General features: G+C 36.5%; 1 pseudogene across 1 annotated transcript; it reads left to right on the top strand.

Moving 5' to 3' along the window:
* The first annotated feature begins 3,393 nt into the window (after positions 1–3,393).
* LOC149200351 (cysteine-tryptophan domain-containing zinc finger protein 7-like) lies at positions 3,394–12,231 on the top strand (annotated as a pseudogene). The gene is made up of 11 exons (XR_016253827.1): positions 3,394–4,127; positions 4,612–4,684; positions 5,648–5,781; positions 5,925–6,323; positions 6,504–7,967; positions 8,168–8,640; positions 8,823–9,142; positions 9,276–9,439; positions 9,591–9,751; positions 11,345–11,511; positions 11,812–12,231. The product of XR_016253827.1 is annotated as a cysteine-tryptophan domain-containing zinc finger protein 7-like (transcript).
* Positions 12,232–17,942: the final 5,711 nt, after the last annotated feature.

Here is a 17,942-nt window from a genome sequence, read left to right as displayed (position 1 = left end):
GGAAATGATGAGCATTGTTGTTTAACCTATAAAATCTATGAGTTGGATAATTTCATCAATGCACACTTCAATGGATAGATACAAGATACTAACTATGCCAATAAGCAATGAGATATGTCATTTTTAGAGTCTTGGAATAATTTCTCCATCTCTAAATTCCCCCCTTCTCTTATGTGTTATCCCACACTGGTGTTGAGGTTTGATCCAAGACATCATATAAATCCCAAAATACCATGATTGCATGAGAGATGGACTCTATAATAAATGGAAGATTACCACAAGTGAGTGATCGACATCATCATTTATGATCATATATTAGCAATAGGATATTAAAAACACCAATAACAATGAAAATGGATATCAACAACAACAATAAACTCTCTCTCTCTCTACACACACATCACATAGAGACAATCTTATATCCATCTTAACCTTATTTATGAAGCATCGAGATGGATAAAATCCACACGGTGCAATTCTTTCATCAAGTTTTTGCACCTTCAAGGATGATCCTTCATGATTTTTAATAAATACAAGGTTAAGATGGATTTGCATTGGTCCTTATGCCAATGTGGTATACATAGAAGTATTGGCACTCCTACTAATATAATGGTCGATTGGCCGTATGATAAATATGCATGCTTACTCAACCTCACTCTTCTCAACTATAAGATGTGTTATATGGATTTGTATGCAAGACAACAAAAAACAAATGAACATGTACCAATAGAACAATGTGATACATCATGTTTGCCAACTTGTTAATAAATACAAGGTTAAGATGGATTTATATTGGTCCTTATGCCAATGTGGTATACATAGAAGTATTGACACTCCTACTAATATAATGGTTGATTCGTCGTCTGATAAATATGCATGCTTACTCAACCTCACTCTTCTCAACTATAAGATGTGTTATATGGATCTGTATGCAAGACAATAAAAAAGAAATGAACTTGTACCAATAGAACAATGTGATACATCAGGTTTGCCACCTTGTTAATAAATACAATGTTAAGATGGATTTATATTGGTCCTTATGCCAATGTGGTATACATAGAAGTATTGACACTCCTACTAATATAATGGTTGATTGGCGTCCAATAATATGCATGTTTACTCAACCTCCCTCTTCTCAACTATAAGATGTGTTATATGGATTGTATGCAAAACAATAAAAAAGAAATGAACATGTATCAATAGAACAATGTGATACATCAGGTTTGCCACCTTGTTAATAAATACAAGGTTAAGATGGAGTTATATTGGTCCTTACGCCAATGTGGTATACATGGAAGTATTGACACTCCTACTAATATAATGGTCGATTGGTTGTCAAATAAATATGCATGCTTACTCAACCTCACTCTTCTCAACTATAAGATGTGGTACATGGATTTGTATGCAAGACAATAAAAAAGAAATGAACGTACCAATAGAACAAAGTGATACATCATGTTTGCCACCTTGTTAATAAATACAAGGTTAAGATGGATTTACATTGGTCCTTATGCCAATGTGGTATACATAGAAGTATTGACACTCCTACAAATAGAATGGTCGATTGGTTGTCGGATAAATATGCATGCTTACTCAACCTCACTCTTCTCAACTATAAGTTATGTTATATGGATTTATATGCAAGACAATAAAGAAGAAATGAACATGTACCAATAAAACAATGTGATACATCATATTCACCACCTTGTTAATAAATACAAGGTTAAGATGGATTTACATTGGTCCTTATGCCAATGTGGTATATATAGAAGTATTGAGACTCCTACTAATATAATGGTCGATTGGTTGTCGGATAAATATGCATGCTTACTCAACCTCACTCTTCTCAACTATAAGATGTGTTATATGGATTTGTATGCAAGAGAATAAAAAAGAAATGAACATGTACTAATAGAACAATGCGACACATCATGTTTGCCACCTTGTTAATAAATACAAGGTTAAGATGGATTTACATCGGTCCTTATGCCAATGTGGTATACATAGAAGTATTGACACTCCTACAAATATAACGGTCGATTGGTTGTCAGATAAATATGCATGCTTACTCAACCTCACTCTTCTCAACTATAAGATATGCTATATGGATTTGTATGCAAGACAATAAAAAAGAAATGAGCATCTACCAATAGAACCATGCGATACATCATGTTTGCCACCTTGAAATAACTTCTATGGCTTCAAAATTTCATCTCCCTTTTTAAAACTACCTATAAAATACCAATAGAACAAAATGATACATCATGTTTGCCACCTTGTTAACAAATACAAGGTTAAGATGGATTTACATTGGTCCTTATGCCAATGTGGTATACATAGAAGTATTGACACTCCTACTAATATAATGGTTGATTGGTTGTCAGATAAATATGCATGCTTACTCAACCTCACTCTTCTCAACTATAAGATGTGTTATATGGATTTGTATGCAAGACAATAAAAAAGAAATGAACATGTTCCAACAAAACAATGCGATACATCATTTTTTCCACCTTGAAATAACTTCTATGGCTTCAAAATTTCATCTCCCTTTTTAAAACTACCTATAAAATACATTCAAAGTGAACTTATAATTTCAACACTCCCTCCAACTTCTCATTATAGATATCACAACTAGGAGCAACTTAACAAATGCAGAAACTCATTCTCTTTCTAATGACAATTCTTTCTCAAACTCGACAAGGTTTTCCTAAAAAGCCATAAATAACAACTTCAACTGTAGAACTAATTCACTATATAGAAACTACAACCACATTATACACTAAGTTAAAACCTAGTCATATAATAAATTAATATATAAAAGACTTGTATATTAAATACAAATTTATGAAGATATACATATTTTATGTAGCATTTTAAGAAGATGTAGAGACTTTACCTTGCATGAACTTTGAAGTTTGGCATTGTACAAAAGGAGTTGTCTATAATGCGACTTTTTGGAGATTTCGGTGACAGAATCCGGTGGAAAAAATTGAGGTTAAATCTTGATTTGTATTATTTAAAATGGTTTTTTAACTGCATACTTGGATTCAACACCCTGAAAAACCCCTGTGACGCTTTGATTGTGTAGAAACTAGCTATCAAACTTTATTTGACTTGAAAAACCCACGGAAAAAAGTTCCAAAAAATCACATTATAGACCACTGCGGTACAAAATACAATGTTTGAAAAGTATGTAGAAGTCAGCAAATGGGAGTCAAAAACATAAAAATTGAAAACGGTCAAAAGCAGAAAGTATATCCGCAGCATCGAACAATTTAGCGTTACAAGAAATAAAAACAATTAAGAAATACGGGGCAATGAAAAATGGAAAAATCAGTGGAAATTAGAAAGTTTTTGACAGCTTAATATAGCGTAAAACCGTTCCGCGTCTCCAGAGTTTCGCCGGTACTTCTGAATCCTGACTGCATTTATGTCATATGCGTTTAATTTGGCCGTAATTTAGTGCCTCGTGAATTTGGCGGCATTTACGAGTATTTGAGCGGATTTACACACATTTCATTTAAATTGTCGTGGTCTAGGTAATACCAATTTTGTTGCCTGACCTGCATCCCTGTCCTGCTGTTGTATCGTATTGCAGCAAATTGTTGCGGTGGGTATCAAGAAAAGAAAAGAGGGAATAGGTTGTTTCATTGCCTATGGGAGAAACTCAGGGCTGGGGAGCGGCTGAGAAATAACTGCCTCGGCCCTTGAAGAAATACCCTTGAGAAAAATAATCAACCCGTGGAAAACCGATGCAGGAATAGCAAAGACGGGAGAGGACTGTTGAATTGTGTTCGTGAATTTGATTTCCGGCGGCTTCGGCAATTAGGGTTTGTGCCCGATCCTGTGAAAAAAATTGGGGTCTTTGCCTGCCCCGATTGTGAAATTGGGGTTGCGGATCGGGGGTTTTCTGATTTAATATTGTTATAAGTTTTCGTTTTGCTATGTCGGAAAGCCGATGATTTTGGGGGTCTGCAGCAGCGATGCTGTCGTTGGGTAGTAGTGAGCGTTTTGAAGGGAATGGTGTAGCGACGATGGAGGACAACGAGCTTGAAGAAGGAGAGGCCTACTTTTACCAGGAGGAAGACCCTAACTGTGACCCTGACGTGGCGTTCTCCTACATTGTAAGTGCCCACGTCGTTTTTTTCTTTGAATGGATATTTTAGGGTCTAATTATTGATAACCTGGTTTTAAATTGGGGGCATCGCGATCCAGTGCTTTGGGGCTTTTAGGGAGAATTTAGGGTGAATTTTTAGGAACCCGAGGGACAAAAAATTAGAATAAATCAAAATTTGACCAAACACTTGGAGGGGCGGTGAGCGGTGGGGGTGGCGAACTAGGGTTTGTTCTGGTGGCAAATTACAAAATTTGGCACGGCTTCCTCCTCAATATACTTTCAAAACCTGGCTATTTATTCTTATATATTTTTGGTTTATATATAACCCTTTTTTATTTTTATTTGCATGTTTCATTCCATTGATCGGCTTCTGAATTTTTTGCACTTCTGCATGCTGTCTTCTTGTCCATGGGTTTGATGTTTTTCAGTCCAAAAGTAGGAGGCCTCCTGCAGGAAGGCTTGATAAAGAGCTTTTGTTTTGGTTTTTGCAGGATGCTAAACTACAAGAATTTCTGGGTCACTTCCAGAAGGAATTTGAAGGAGGAGTCTCAGCTGAAAATTTGGGTGAGTAGAAGGTTGTGTACACTGGGAGTATGCTGGTTGCATAGCAGTTACGTCTTAGTGTCTGCCCTCCATGTTAATAACATTGTAGAGTTTACCTAGCAACAAAAACACAGGAATGCCAACGAAATTTATACGTTATTTGGAAAAAGACACAGTGGCCTTGTTTCTGATACATTTCTTTTTGGTCATTTTAGACTCTTGTAACGTCTACTACAATAATTCTTTGTCCCACAAACCTGTCTACCAGTTTTTATACAGCTAAAATTTGTTTTCAAACATTGTTATATTTATCTGAATTCACAGGTCGTTCAACATTCTCTTTATAGCTCACGAGTTTCTTTCTGTGAATGTAACGAGTATTAGTTATGTAATATCAGTCTATGTTCCACATGATAATGAGGTTTATGCTCTTCCATGGAAAATAATTGTGGTTCTCATTGCGAAAGAAAATGGATTAATGCCCCGATATTTTTTTTAATGTACAGAGCCACTTGTATGTACTTGATAATACTAATAAATCCAGATCGAATAATCGGATAACATCCAAGTTCAAAAAAATATTCTTAAATTTTCTATATCTATGAGCTGTGACTCTGGACATTCTGATACTTGAGTGATATATAATAGATTCATAAGATTTAATAATACTTCCTTTCAATGAGCTTGCCTTGTTTTTTAAGGTTTTGTATTGATCCTTCTACCTCATGAATGATGTTTTTTCTGCTTCTGATATATCTTATGATAGAAATTTTATGCCTTGTTTGGGTCTAGTTTATTTTATATGCGGTTCTGATCCTGACAGCCTCTTTTTTAAAGGTTTGAACTCAGTCTGCTCAACCCTTTTCTCCTTTTTACGGATGGTCTAATAAATGTAATGTGCATTATATGTTTGTTTGGTTTTGTTTTATTTTAGTCATTAAGGGACTCTAAAACCTGTGCTTATTTTGTTCTTGGTCCAAACAGGGTCAAAATTTGGAGGCTATGGCTCATTTTTGCCAACTCATCAGCGGTCTCCATCAGTTTTGCTTCAACCTAAAACTCCAGCAATTGTGCAGCAGAATAGTACACAAAAAACACCGAATGAAACAGTGGTCGAGGTATTATTCATCTGATTTACGGATGCTAATTTAGTTTGCGCGCATTATCATATAATTGTACCTTGTGCCATTGGAAGCCATTACATAAATAAAGATCTTTACACACTACTGTCTGGAAAAATAATTTTCACTATCTTTTGCAGCGCATGCGATCGTCAGCTGCAAGCACAGGAGGCACTGCCCCTTCTACAAAGCTGGGATCAGCAGCCGCCAATGTATCTTCTGGTTCAGCAGCCTCAGCTGCTGATATTGCAAAAAGTGGGGAGATGGCTGGGACTGCTGTTAAAGGCATTAGAGAAATCTCCCCTTTGAAAAAGGATTCTATAGCTAAGAACATAAATATTGGTGATCAGAAGAGGTTAACATTGCGGATTAAGATGGGTTCCGATTCTGTTCCTCGCAGCAAGAACTCTGCAATTTACAGTGGGTTAGGCCTCGAGAATTCTCCATCTCCGTCACTCGAGGATAGCCCTGATGATGCCCAGGAATTCTCACCTGATATTGAATCCCCTCTTGCTCTCTCTCCTCTCTCAATCATACAAGTATGTTTTCTATGTTCTGTGTTTGCTCACTTGAGTTTATTATTATTACTATTATTACTCTTTTTTTTGGTTTTTCTTTTCTCTTTAAATCATATTAGTTTGTTTCCTTTTTTGGGATCCCAACACCTTCTCTAGATTACTAAAGGCATGTTGTTGGTTTGTCTGCTTGTACTGGAACAGATTATGACATCACATCAGATTCCGGGGGGTTCCTTGCTTACACCCCTTCGGGATTTTCTGCCACAATTTTCAGAGAGAGATGAGAAGGTTTATGCAAAAGAACCTGAAAATTTGACAGTCAAGACAGAGTTTCCAGAGGAGCCCTCCACAAATAGAAATGACTTCGAGTCAGTAAAGGATTCCCGAGGATCAAAGGAAAACAAAGGTACATCCAGTGGGAGCAAAAGAAAATATACAGAAATAAAGGACCCTGATAATGAATTGGGAAAGAATGCCTCAACTAATTTGAAACTTCCAAAAAAGTCCTCTTCAACCGACTCTCATCATGGAAGGCAAGAAAGGGAAATCACGGGTGAATCAGAGAAAGACAAACTGAAGGGATATGATGCATACAGGAAACCAGCAAAAGAAACATCAAAGGACAAAATCCCTCGGTCTGACATACTGAAAGATGAACATAATGAACTAGACGAGAGTAAAGATTTGGGCAGGATCATGAAAACAGAAACTCTGTGGATGCCAGTTTCTGTGAAGCAAGATTGCAAAGAACGAGTACCTGACCAAGTGAAAGAAGTAAAAAATGTAAGTGGTCATAAGGATTTTGCATCTCATCTAAAGAAGATTGGGACAGACAATTGTAAGGATCGCAAGACAAGTGACCGGGCTAAAGATCGTATGGGTACCAAGGAAAAGCATGGCCAGAAAGATGCTAATAATCGAAACTTCAAAAGATAGGGCTTCTGGTAAGGGTACCACTGATGAAATGGGTGGCAGAGATAAGGAGCTTGAAAATCAGCATGGATCAGCCAGCAAGAAAAAGCAAAAAGACATGCACAGAGACACTAATTCATCTAAAGAAGCATCGAAAGAAAAATCTAGGGATCATACAAGAGAATCACACAAAGATCCAAGAAAACACAAGTATGTCAAGGATTCTTTGACCTCTGAAACTGTTGGGGTTGAAGGTATGAAGGTTCGAAAAGAATCAAAGCATGCGTATGCCAAGGACTATCACAGAGATTATGTCAAAGAAGGTGGGCCAGAACCGAATGGAACTAGAAAAGATCCTATTGATGCTTATCATAAAGATAGCATGAAAGAATCAAGACCTGAGCCCTTTGAGAAAGGGGTTTCAAGGGTGTCTGAGAAGGGGAGAGAGAGAGAGCATATTTTAACGAAGGCATCTTCATTTAAGAAGTTGGATCATAGTTCAGCTAGTGAAGCACATGTTTCAACTTCTGTAGTTCCTCAGCCTTTGCCAGGAGTTCCCTCAGGTACTAATGCAGGTTTGATACCCCATGGAGCTCCTATGGGTACTGATGTATGTTTGTTACCCCCAGTTCCAGTTGTTATAAAAGAAGACTGGGTACAGTGCGATAAATGTGAGACATGGCGCTTGCTTCCATATGGGATGGAATCTTCAACACTTCCAAAGAGGTGGTTTTGCTGGATGCTTGATTGGCTGTAAGTTTCTGTGCTTGCACAATATTTCAAACTAACAGTCTTACCTTGTGTCTTATTTCATATTTGTTAGACCTAGCAGCCGATGCTCAAGTACATAAATGCCATGTATGCTGTACGTGTGTAAGTGTGCAGTTGAGTTGGTTGTGAGTTTTGTAGTTTCTTATGGACTAATTGCTGTTGAATTGTTCTTGTTTCAACAGGCCCAACATGAATCGGTGTGATATTAGTGAAGATGCAACTACAAGGGCTCTTAATGCCTTGTATGGAATACAACCAAGCCAGGGTCAGGTGGAAGCAAATAAAGAGCAGCTTCAACTTCCAGGAGCTCCTCTTTCTGAACCTGCCCTTGATATCAAACAATCTGAGCCAATTCAAGATGTAAAAGCTCCAAAGCCAAGTGTGATTTCCAACAATGTTAAGAAAGAACACGTTACAATGCGACCTTCAAATTCTGCAGGCTCAATGAACCACTCAAATTCTTTTTCAAAAAAGAGTAAACAGAGCTCTGTTAAGAGCAAGAGCTTAAGTGATGTAGTTCAACAGCCTTTAGAAAAGGTTCAAGCAGGAACAAGCATATCACACCAAACAATGAAGGGGAATGATGCTGTAGTGGGAACACACAAACCCAAACAACAAGAAAAATTGAAGCTGAAACGAAATACTTCTGATAAAGGTATGTATTTGCAAATTGTTTTTTTTTTTTGATTCTTATGTTTATCTATGATATGCTGCATTAGTTATATTTTCATTTAAACTTTTGTTTTTCTATGCCCTGCTCTTTCATTGAGAGTGTAAATCATTCTGCTTAATTCTTAAAAAAATTTCTAGCAATGACGTTTTCTTCATTTGTAACAGAGGGTGATGCAGGCCAAGGAAAGTGCAAGAATGAAAGTGAGCCGGAGGTACACAAGCCTCTTAAAAAGATTAAGGCCAAAATAGCAGTTGACGGCTCTAATGGTGAAGTGTCAACAGTTCCCAGAGAATCAGGCAAATCTGATAACTTACGCGGAGCACCAACACGTGGTGTGAAACCTTTTGCATCTAACGGAGTTACAGGAAGAGATCCTGAGGGAGCAGTTGCTGCAAGTCCTTTTAGGAGAGAACATGGGCAAGCTGCAGGAAGTGCTGCATTGAAAGAGGCCAAGGATTTGAAACACACTGCAGACAGATTGAAGGTCTACTTGATGTTAACTACCCTTATTGCTCCTTCTATACTTAAGCCTAATATGATACCTGTGATTTGTGCAATATAGTACTTAAGATTCTGACCGCCTTAGGAGTCTAATTTAGCTGCAATAGATGTTGCAGACTACTGGAGGTAGTGACCATTACATCACTGGGCTTTACTTTCAAGCGGCTTTAAAATTTCTTCATGGTGCTTCATTATTGGAGCCTTGCAACGCTGATAATGCAAAGCATGGAGAAATAACTCAGGCTATGAAGGTGTACACAGATACTGCCAGGCTCTGTGAGTAAGTCCCATAACCACTTAGAGTTTGAGCTGAATGTTTGATCCATGCTTTTTCATTGACCAATCTGGAGGTGAACATACTGGAGGCCATGTTGAAATATAATCATGCTGTTTCAGATATTGATAGGTTAGCTTCTGTGTTGCCTTTACAGGTTTTGTGCCCTAACATATGAGAGAAACAAAGAAATGGCAGCTGCTGCCTTGGCATATAAATGCATGGGTGTAGCACACATGAGGGTCGTCCTTTCAAAAACTTCATGTTTAACGAGAGATTGGCATGAGCTACATGCAGCTTTTCAGACAGCTCCAGTTGGTAATTTAGCTTCATTATTCTGAACCTTGTTTCTGTAAGATATACATGATACAAAAGTAGGGTAGTGGTTGTGATTCTACAAAAAGTTACAATTTACAATCAGTAGTTTTTGGCGAAGTATTATGTATTGTTGGAAAGATGCTGCATTTCTATTATGATGTGTCAATGTTGAAACATAAGTTTCAGAGCCAACTGATATAACAAGTGTCACTTTAGTTGTACTTTTGGCTTTTTATTTAAAATTTAAAATAGCTATTAAGCTGCTTTCGTTTTGCTAGTTGTAGATAGTCATAAAAGTAGGGTAGTTGTTGTGATTCTACAAAAAGTCACAATTTACAATCAATAGTTTTTGGCAAAATATCATGTATTGTTGGAAAGATGCTGTATTTCTCTTACGATGTGTCAATGTTGAAACTTAAGTTTCAGAGCCATCTGATATAGCAAGTGTCACTTAGTTGTTCTTTTGGCTTTTTGTTTAAAATTCAAAATAGCTGTTAAGTTGCTTTTCTTTTGCTAGTTGTAGATAGTCATAAATGTCATTTCCCTTCAAGATTTAATATGGTCTTTTAACAGCTGCAGATCTAAAGACGTTTAAAGCTACTTTTTTTCTGAAACACCAAACTGCAACTATAATCATAATGGTGTTTTGTGGCATATTAATCTTCATTTTACTCCACGATTGGGTTTTGAGTTGTTTAACTTATAGATATGCATGGTAGCGGGTAGATTATCTGCCAAGAATATGCTGTATTATTTATGCAACCATTTTATGAAGATTATCCATTTGTCATCATGAACATGCATGCTACATAACATCATTGACCACATTTAAGATACTTAATGGATATTATTAGCAGAGAAAGAGTGCAAGCATTTAACCAGGGTATTTTCACCCGAAAACCTGCTAGTAGATTAGCTAAAGTGATCTGTCTTCTTAGAAATACTCCCAAGTTCCAACTCTTTTAACAACCTTCCTGTCTTATTAACTAAGGTGATCTGTCTTCTTGGAAGTACTCCTAAATCTTTAAACAAGTAATGTAGTCTGAGAAGTTCCAATGTGATGCTTGCAATCACAGATAGACAAGCTGATATTTTGAGCAAACAAGCATGCTCTTTATGCATAAATCTATTGCTGTACTCATAGTAGTCATTTGGCAAAGATCAGGAAAAACAGTACAAAAGGTATTTGTGGTTTAATGTAAAATGTTATTATAGAAGGTATGCATTTAAATGTTAGTAGGCTGACGGTTATAGAGGTGAGTAGAGGTGAAATATTTTTATATAAAATATGCATTTTAATGTTGGTAGGCTCTTGGTTATCAGATTCAGAAAATATGGCTGTACGCCTGTTCTTGAGCTGTTTTTGGTTTACCTTTTTAATCAATGGTTTGGCTGACTGGGAAACCACTCAAAGATGTCCTGTTTTTGTTAGACCTTTTTGCAATTTTACTTATCTTTATTCATTTGAGCAACATTTAAAGTTAATTTTAGTTGTCTTAAAGTCAAGGATGTGTTTGTCTGCATGCTCAATTGATTTGTGATGTTAATTCTACTTAGATTTACTGTATAACAAAGGGTTTTGTGATATTTCAGGTGAATCGCCATCATCATCAGCATCAGATGTTGACAATTTAAATAATCATGCATTGATGGATAAAAATCCTCCAAATCCGGCCAAGATAGATGGATCTCCCCAAGTAGCTGGCAATCACGTCATTGCTGCTCGACATCGCCCCAATTTTCTTCGTGTATTGCAATATGTAAGTTGCAAAGAATGTATTCTTGTTTTGAAAGAAAAAATAATATGTCTGTCTTCAGACTATGAAGAACCATAGGACTTGAAATGCATAGTTACCAGCAAAGAAATTATCTGGTGTGAAATATGAAGTAGGAATATAAATAACCGCATCTATAACTGACTTATTTTTATTCTATGCATGCTGTCTGCTTTTCCATTTTTTCCCGACTTGTCATGTAGTGTACCTTCTTTAGAAGTAGGGCTAGTTTGTTTTCTTTGGCAAGCTGGTCTGATTCAGCTTCTATTTGCTTCCGAACTGTAGACACATGATGTTAGTGCTGGCATGGAAGCTTTTAGAAAGTCAGAAAGTGCATTCTCAGCTGCTGTGGTCAATTTGCCTGATGGAAACAATGGGACGGAAGGAATTTCTGCAGTGAAAAGAGTTATTGATTTCAGCTTTCATGATATAGATGGATTGCTCCGACTTGTTCGACTTGCCATGGAAGCAATTGATGATTAGATCGATACATGTAACATCAGCCCTTGTGAATAAGGCTTCATTTCTCTGAATCGCTCAGGCGAACTGGCCATAGGAATGAGCAAATGGTTTCTATGGCCATCACTGCTGCCCAAATTATGCCCATTTATTTTCCACGGAATGAGTTATTCATAACTGTACAATATGTACAATGATTTGTGATTTGTATAAAGCATTTTTTTCTCATGGTTTTCTGAAACAGTATTAGTAGTGAAATTTTTGATCTTTTCAAGTTCACAGCTGAAGGGTTGTGTACTTTGATAACATGAGGTGTATGCGAAAATGTGGAGAATGATTTTGGCGGATAAATTTGGTCAAATATTCAGGCATCGGATTTTTTAAGAGTGGATCATCTAAGAAGGGATTCTCTCGGCACAATTTTGTACAGGAGCTTCAGATTATGATTGTTAAGTTTTGTTGCTCAGTTCATATTTCTGAATACTTCAATAAAAGTAAGGGGAATTTGCAGTAATATATCTTTTCAAGTAATAAAAATAATTCTAGTGCATACCGAGGCTACAATGCCCCCCTGACAGGTTTCTTATTTCAATGTTTGAAACAGAATCCACATAATTAAAAGTAGAAAATGCTATTAAATTATCATTGTCCTTAATTGTGCTATCCAGGGATACCATTGTCTTTGCAACAACAGTTAATATTGTGGGCTGTTGTGAAACCAGGTATGCATTTTAATTCTCCAGTTCTTGTTTTTCAACATGCTTTTGCATGTTTCCTTTACTGGATTTCGACTACACAAAATTTGTTATATTGGCTTTGACATGATTTGTAAATAGCTTTTATCGTGTTCCTTGAGGTTTTAAACTGATGTTTTTAATCTCATGATATATTTCAGAGATCAAGCTTGGTGGTAGAGAGCTGCATTGCAGGAGTGGATAAATTCCTTACGTCCTCGGATCTATTCCCTATATTATCAATTAACATTCACCTGTTTTGGCTAATGGGCTTGTAATTTTAGTGTGTAAATGCTCTGCAGCAGTAGTTTATATTCCAATTTTATGGCAGTCGCTATATCTGCTTCTGTCTTTGCTGTCGTAGGCTCCTAGCACAAGTTGTTATATCATCTCCTGTCTTTGCTGTGCTAGAATAAGTATGTTACAATTGAAGTCTAATGTAGTGCTACAGATTTCTAATAACTGATGTTCTTTGCATCTGATATAGAGGATATAAATTGAGAAGTTTACGGCAAGCATGCGTAATGTCTCTAAAGTGGGACCCTTTTGAAATGGAGCTTGTCATGTTTGCCAATAGCGTCTAGATTCTAGAGAGAGTCATGGCTAATATTCTGCTGTAACATGCAGAAGTTTTGTAGAGCCTTATGACATGGAAGTTATACGTTGTGTGGACCATGTCACCATTGTAGCTTTGTGTTTTTAGCTCCTTTTCAGAGTATGTAATAGGTTTGAATATTTATAGCTTAATGTTAGAAATGTTGTAATGTAATTTTTAAAATTTTGACCAAGCCAAATTACATAAAAATAAATAAACGTATAAAATTTAAGTTAAATAATAAAATATTAATGTAATGTAATATTAACATTTTAAATCGGGCAAAATAAAATAAAAAAATAAAAATAAAATAAAAAAATAGAAAAAATTAATCCTGAAAAAATAAAATAATAATAAAAATAAAAATGATCCATGCTATTCATGTGGAATATAACAAAAGTAAAAATGATCCATGGACCATGGTATTGACCCATGGTATTCATGTGGAATATAGCCTATTTAAAGGGGGAAATTAAACCAGTCTAGATCCATCTTAACTCTGGATCTACCAAGTGCCGAGAGGGATCAAATCTCTTGAGATGCAATTAACCCCTTTCAGCGCCTGGTAGTTCCGGAGTTCAGGTGGATCTAGGCTGGTTAGCAGGTTAGAGGAAGAAAGACTGTTTGGCTTTGAAGCCTTGGCATATTGTGCCATAGATTATCCAAGGGTTGCAATTGATACCATATGTCCTGATTTATAAAATTAGTAGTGACTGCTGTTTAATTGGAAAATCCGTGATGTCAGAAATCATGCGAGGCCCTGATATTTTTACAGTAAATCCGAGATGTCAGAAATCATGCGAGGCCAATTCCATTGTTAAATTAAATCTGATGGTTCAATGGAAACATTCTCTTTTTGACTCGAGAATGTTCAGATTTAAATAAGGAGGCTGTGGAAAATGATGTGGGAAATATTCTTATTAGGACTTCAGAATGTTCAATCATACATTAAAAAGGTTGTGACCAGCAACAATTGTGGCTCCGGCATGAAGATTTGAATTGAACTGTAGGCATCAGCTGCTCAAATCCTAACTTGTTATTCGATTTCTGTTTTGACTATTGTGTTCAACTGAACTATATCTCATTTGTTATAAAAGAATCGGGAACTAGATTGAAGCATGTTTCTTTTTTGGTTAATGAGAGATATTTATGTTCCTAAAGTTTAAACTAGTAATGATCCCTTGTACAAACCACCGATACTCTAATGGATTATGGTCGAGATTGCTTATGTATGTATAATCATTAATGGGAATGACATGCATGTTGCTTTGTATACAATAAAAAACTACACTACTTCAGGGTATGCTGACAATGAAAATTGTGTTGAATAATGACAATTTATGTAGCTTTATAAAACACCTTTTGTGTTCCATATTTATGGGAGATATTTATGTTCCTAAAGTTTAAAGCATGGTTTTAAAAACTGCTCCAGTCAAACTGAAAATCGGTCAAACTGGCGGGTTAGTTCCCTGAGATATCAAACCGGCCATTTGGTTGTTGGTCAGGACCAGTTAGGTACAAAACTGGCTGGTTTGGGACCTGACTGCTCTTGACCAGCTGATTTCGTAAAAAACTGACCGGTTAGGAAGCCACATGGCTGGGCATGTTGATGGGACTTGCAGGCAGTTTTTGGCAGAACCATAGTAGGTTACCTTTTAAATCTGCCCCTAAGCTAATAAAAGGATGCCTAAGCTGCTATTTGCCTCACACATTTGATTTCTAGTGTTTGTGAGCATTTGAGAGCTTGGACAGTTTTGCAACAGCATTGAGTTGGAGCGACAACATGTTTGGAGGCTCTGTTATTTTGGAGCTGGTTACCTTTTAAATCTGCCCCTAAGCTAATAAAAGGATGCCTAAGCTCCTATTTGCCTCACACATTTGATTTCTAGTGTTTGTGAGCATTTGAGAGCTTGGACAGTTTTGCAACAGCATTGAGTTGGAGCAACAACATGTTTGGAGGCTCTGTTATTTTGGAGCTGGTTTGGAGCTGTCTAGTGGAGTTGGGGGTGTTGATCCTAGTGCAGATCCGGTTGTTGAACCGGGAGCTGAAGGAAGCTAACCAGCAAGACCAAGCATGGCACATGGTGACTCGTGAGGGAAGCAGTAGCTGTGTAGCTCGGCGAGCTCATACTTCCAGTTCTGCTAGGCCTAGTGTTGTTGTTTATACTACTACGAGTACTGCTATTGAGGCTGGAGAGGAGTTTGAGGAGTCCTCAAACTTTGAGCCAGATGATGTTTATGTAGCTCTTGGTGATGATCCCATGTGTAGTAGTGGTGATGAGTTTGATGAGTGATCATGTTGATAATTATTTGTAGTAGGCTAGTGGCCTAGTAGCTTGAGTTGTAGCATTGTTTTTGTACTCTGGAGGCCATTTAGAGCCTCATTGTAGCATTGTTTTTGGACTCTAAAGGCCATTTAGAGCCTCATTATTTATTGATTTAGTATTATTGATATATATTGCACTCGGTGCCATTTTGATATATGCACCCTTACATGGTATACAAATGAGAAGATTCTCCAATGGTTTCTAATTATGGTTTGTAATCTTAAAAATAAGTTTTTTATTATTAAAAATTAATTAATTTTTAATGTATTTTCCAATTCTGGTTTTATTGAATCTGGTTTGATCCAGTTCCGGTTCGAATCACGGTTAGATAGATGGCTGGTTCAAAGCCTGGTTCCGGTTTTTAAAATTATTGTTTAAAGTATTATACTAGTAATGATATATTGCACAAACCACCAATACTTCTAAAGTATTATGGTTCAGGTTGCTTAGGTATGCTATTTTGTTAAAGTATGAATGAAGATGACATTCATGTTGCTTTGTATACAATAGGAGACCACACTTTTGCAGGGTATGGTGACACTGACAATTGTATAGAATCATTCACAATTTATTTAGGTTTATAAAACACCTTTTATGTATCAAGTCTATTTATGTGCCAAAATACACACTAGGAAATTGTAAAATGCAAGTGTCATTTCTTCTGCATTTGATATTGTTGTAATGTTCTTGATGGCAAATATAGTTTGTACCATGTAGTGTTTCTGTTCTTCTACATCATGTTTTGCCATATTTTGGTAACTAGTTCTACTTCCCAGGTTATCACATCACTTAAAATTACCTTTAAGTAAGTTACTTCAATTGTGTTCTGCTTTCCCAGCATTCTCGTCTTCATTCCAGGATTTTAGGATTTGCTTCTATCCGACAGAGAGGACCATTTAGTTACTTCAATTGTGTTAAAATGTGAATGATGATGACTCTCTTGTTACTTTGTATACAAGATTAATTCAGGGTATGATGATAGCATACAATTGTATAGAATAATTCACAACTTATTTAGGTCTATAAAATGCCTTTTGTATCAAGTCTGTTTAGGTGCCACAAAACACACCTAGGAAATTGCATTATGCAAGTTTATTTTCTTTTGCATTTGATGTTATTACAGTGTTCTTAATGTCAAATTTAGTTTGCACTATGTAGTGTCTTCTTCTGTATCAGGTTTTGCCTCATTCTGGTAATTTGTTCTGCTTCCCAGGGTTACAATATCACTCTAAAATTGCCTTTAAGAAAGATACTCCAATTTGTGTTTCTGCTTTCCCAGCTTTCTCACTTTCATTTCAGGATTTGAGGATCTGCTTCTACCTGACGGAAAGGACCATCTAGTTCCCCTTCGCCTGCAAAATGGGACAGGGGTCTCCAAGGATTGTCCAGCCTAGCCCTATCAGCCCTGGGCATTCTCCTATGGATATTAAAATATATCCAATATTGGTTCTATCAGAGCAGTGGATTTTGATGCAGATGGTCGGTCCCTCTTTTTCTGCTTTGAGCATTTGATAGAGATATGTGATGGTGCCGATCTCTTGTCTCAGTTTCCGGTTGGTCATCAACTTTTGTTTCCATTCGCTATGTATACAATGTTTACTTTGTTCAGAGGGTTTTAGCATCTTAGTGTTTAGTTACCTTGGGTTTTATCTATTTTAGTTTTTTTCTATCGTTCCGGCTGTAATTTTGAGTTCTAATGACATTAATATAATTTTCTTCTCTTTTTCTTTTACTTGAAAGTTGATCTGTGATCGAGGTTCAATTTTGTATTTTAGATGTTTTGGAGTAGCAGCTCTTTGGAGATTTTTTTTTCTTATGTGCTTGACTTGAATTATGAGGGATTTTCATTTAGATGTTACTTTGATAAATGTGTTTTTTTGATTTTCATTTTAAGTGTTGCTGTCACACTGGCAAATCTTATTTCTTGCGTGCCACATCAAACTAGGGGATGATATTTACTTTATGGTGGTGTTGATATTGATCTATACAGAGTGAAATGCTAGAGAAATTGTCATTCCAAATGGCGACAGCAGATTTTATGAAGTGCTAGTGTTGTTTCATCATTCATGACATTAAACAGTGTTCAAGAACTGAGAAAAATGTGAAGCAACTAAAATCCTCATCTTTGTTATGGGATCCTGTCCCTCCGTGGGTAATGCCCAGATATGTATGGGATGTGGTTCTTTGTTGGATATGTCTTTGAGCCTTGAAGGAATTATATTTTGGAAGGGATATGGCATGGATCTGTTCCAAATATGTCTAAGATAGCTTTTCCTGTCGTATCTCTCTGTAAAAAATAGT

This window comes from Pinus tabuliformis, chromosome 2_1, assembly GCF_031772625.1.
Source record: "Pinus tabuliformis cultivar Carrire ecotype Pingquan chromosome 2_1, CPIR1, whole genome shotgun sequence".
NCBI lineage: Eukaryota > Viridiplantae > Streptophyta > Pinopsida > Pinales > Pinaceae > Pinus > Pinus tabuliformis.
This window is presented reverse-complemented; position numbering and strand designations above follow the sequence as displayed.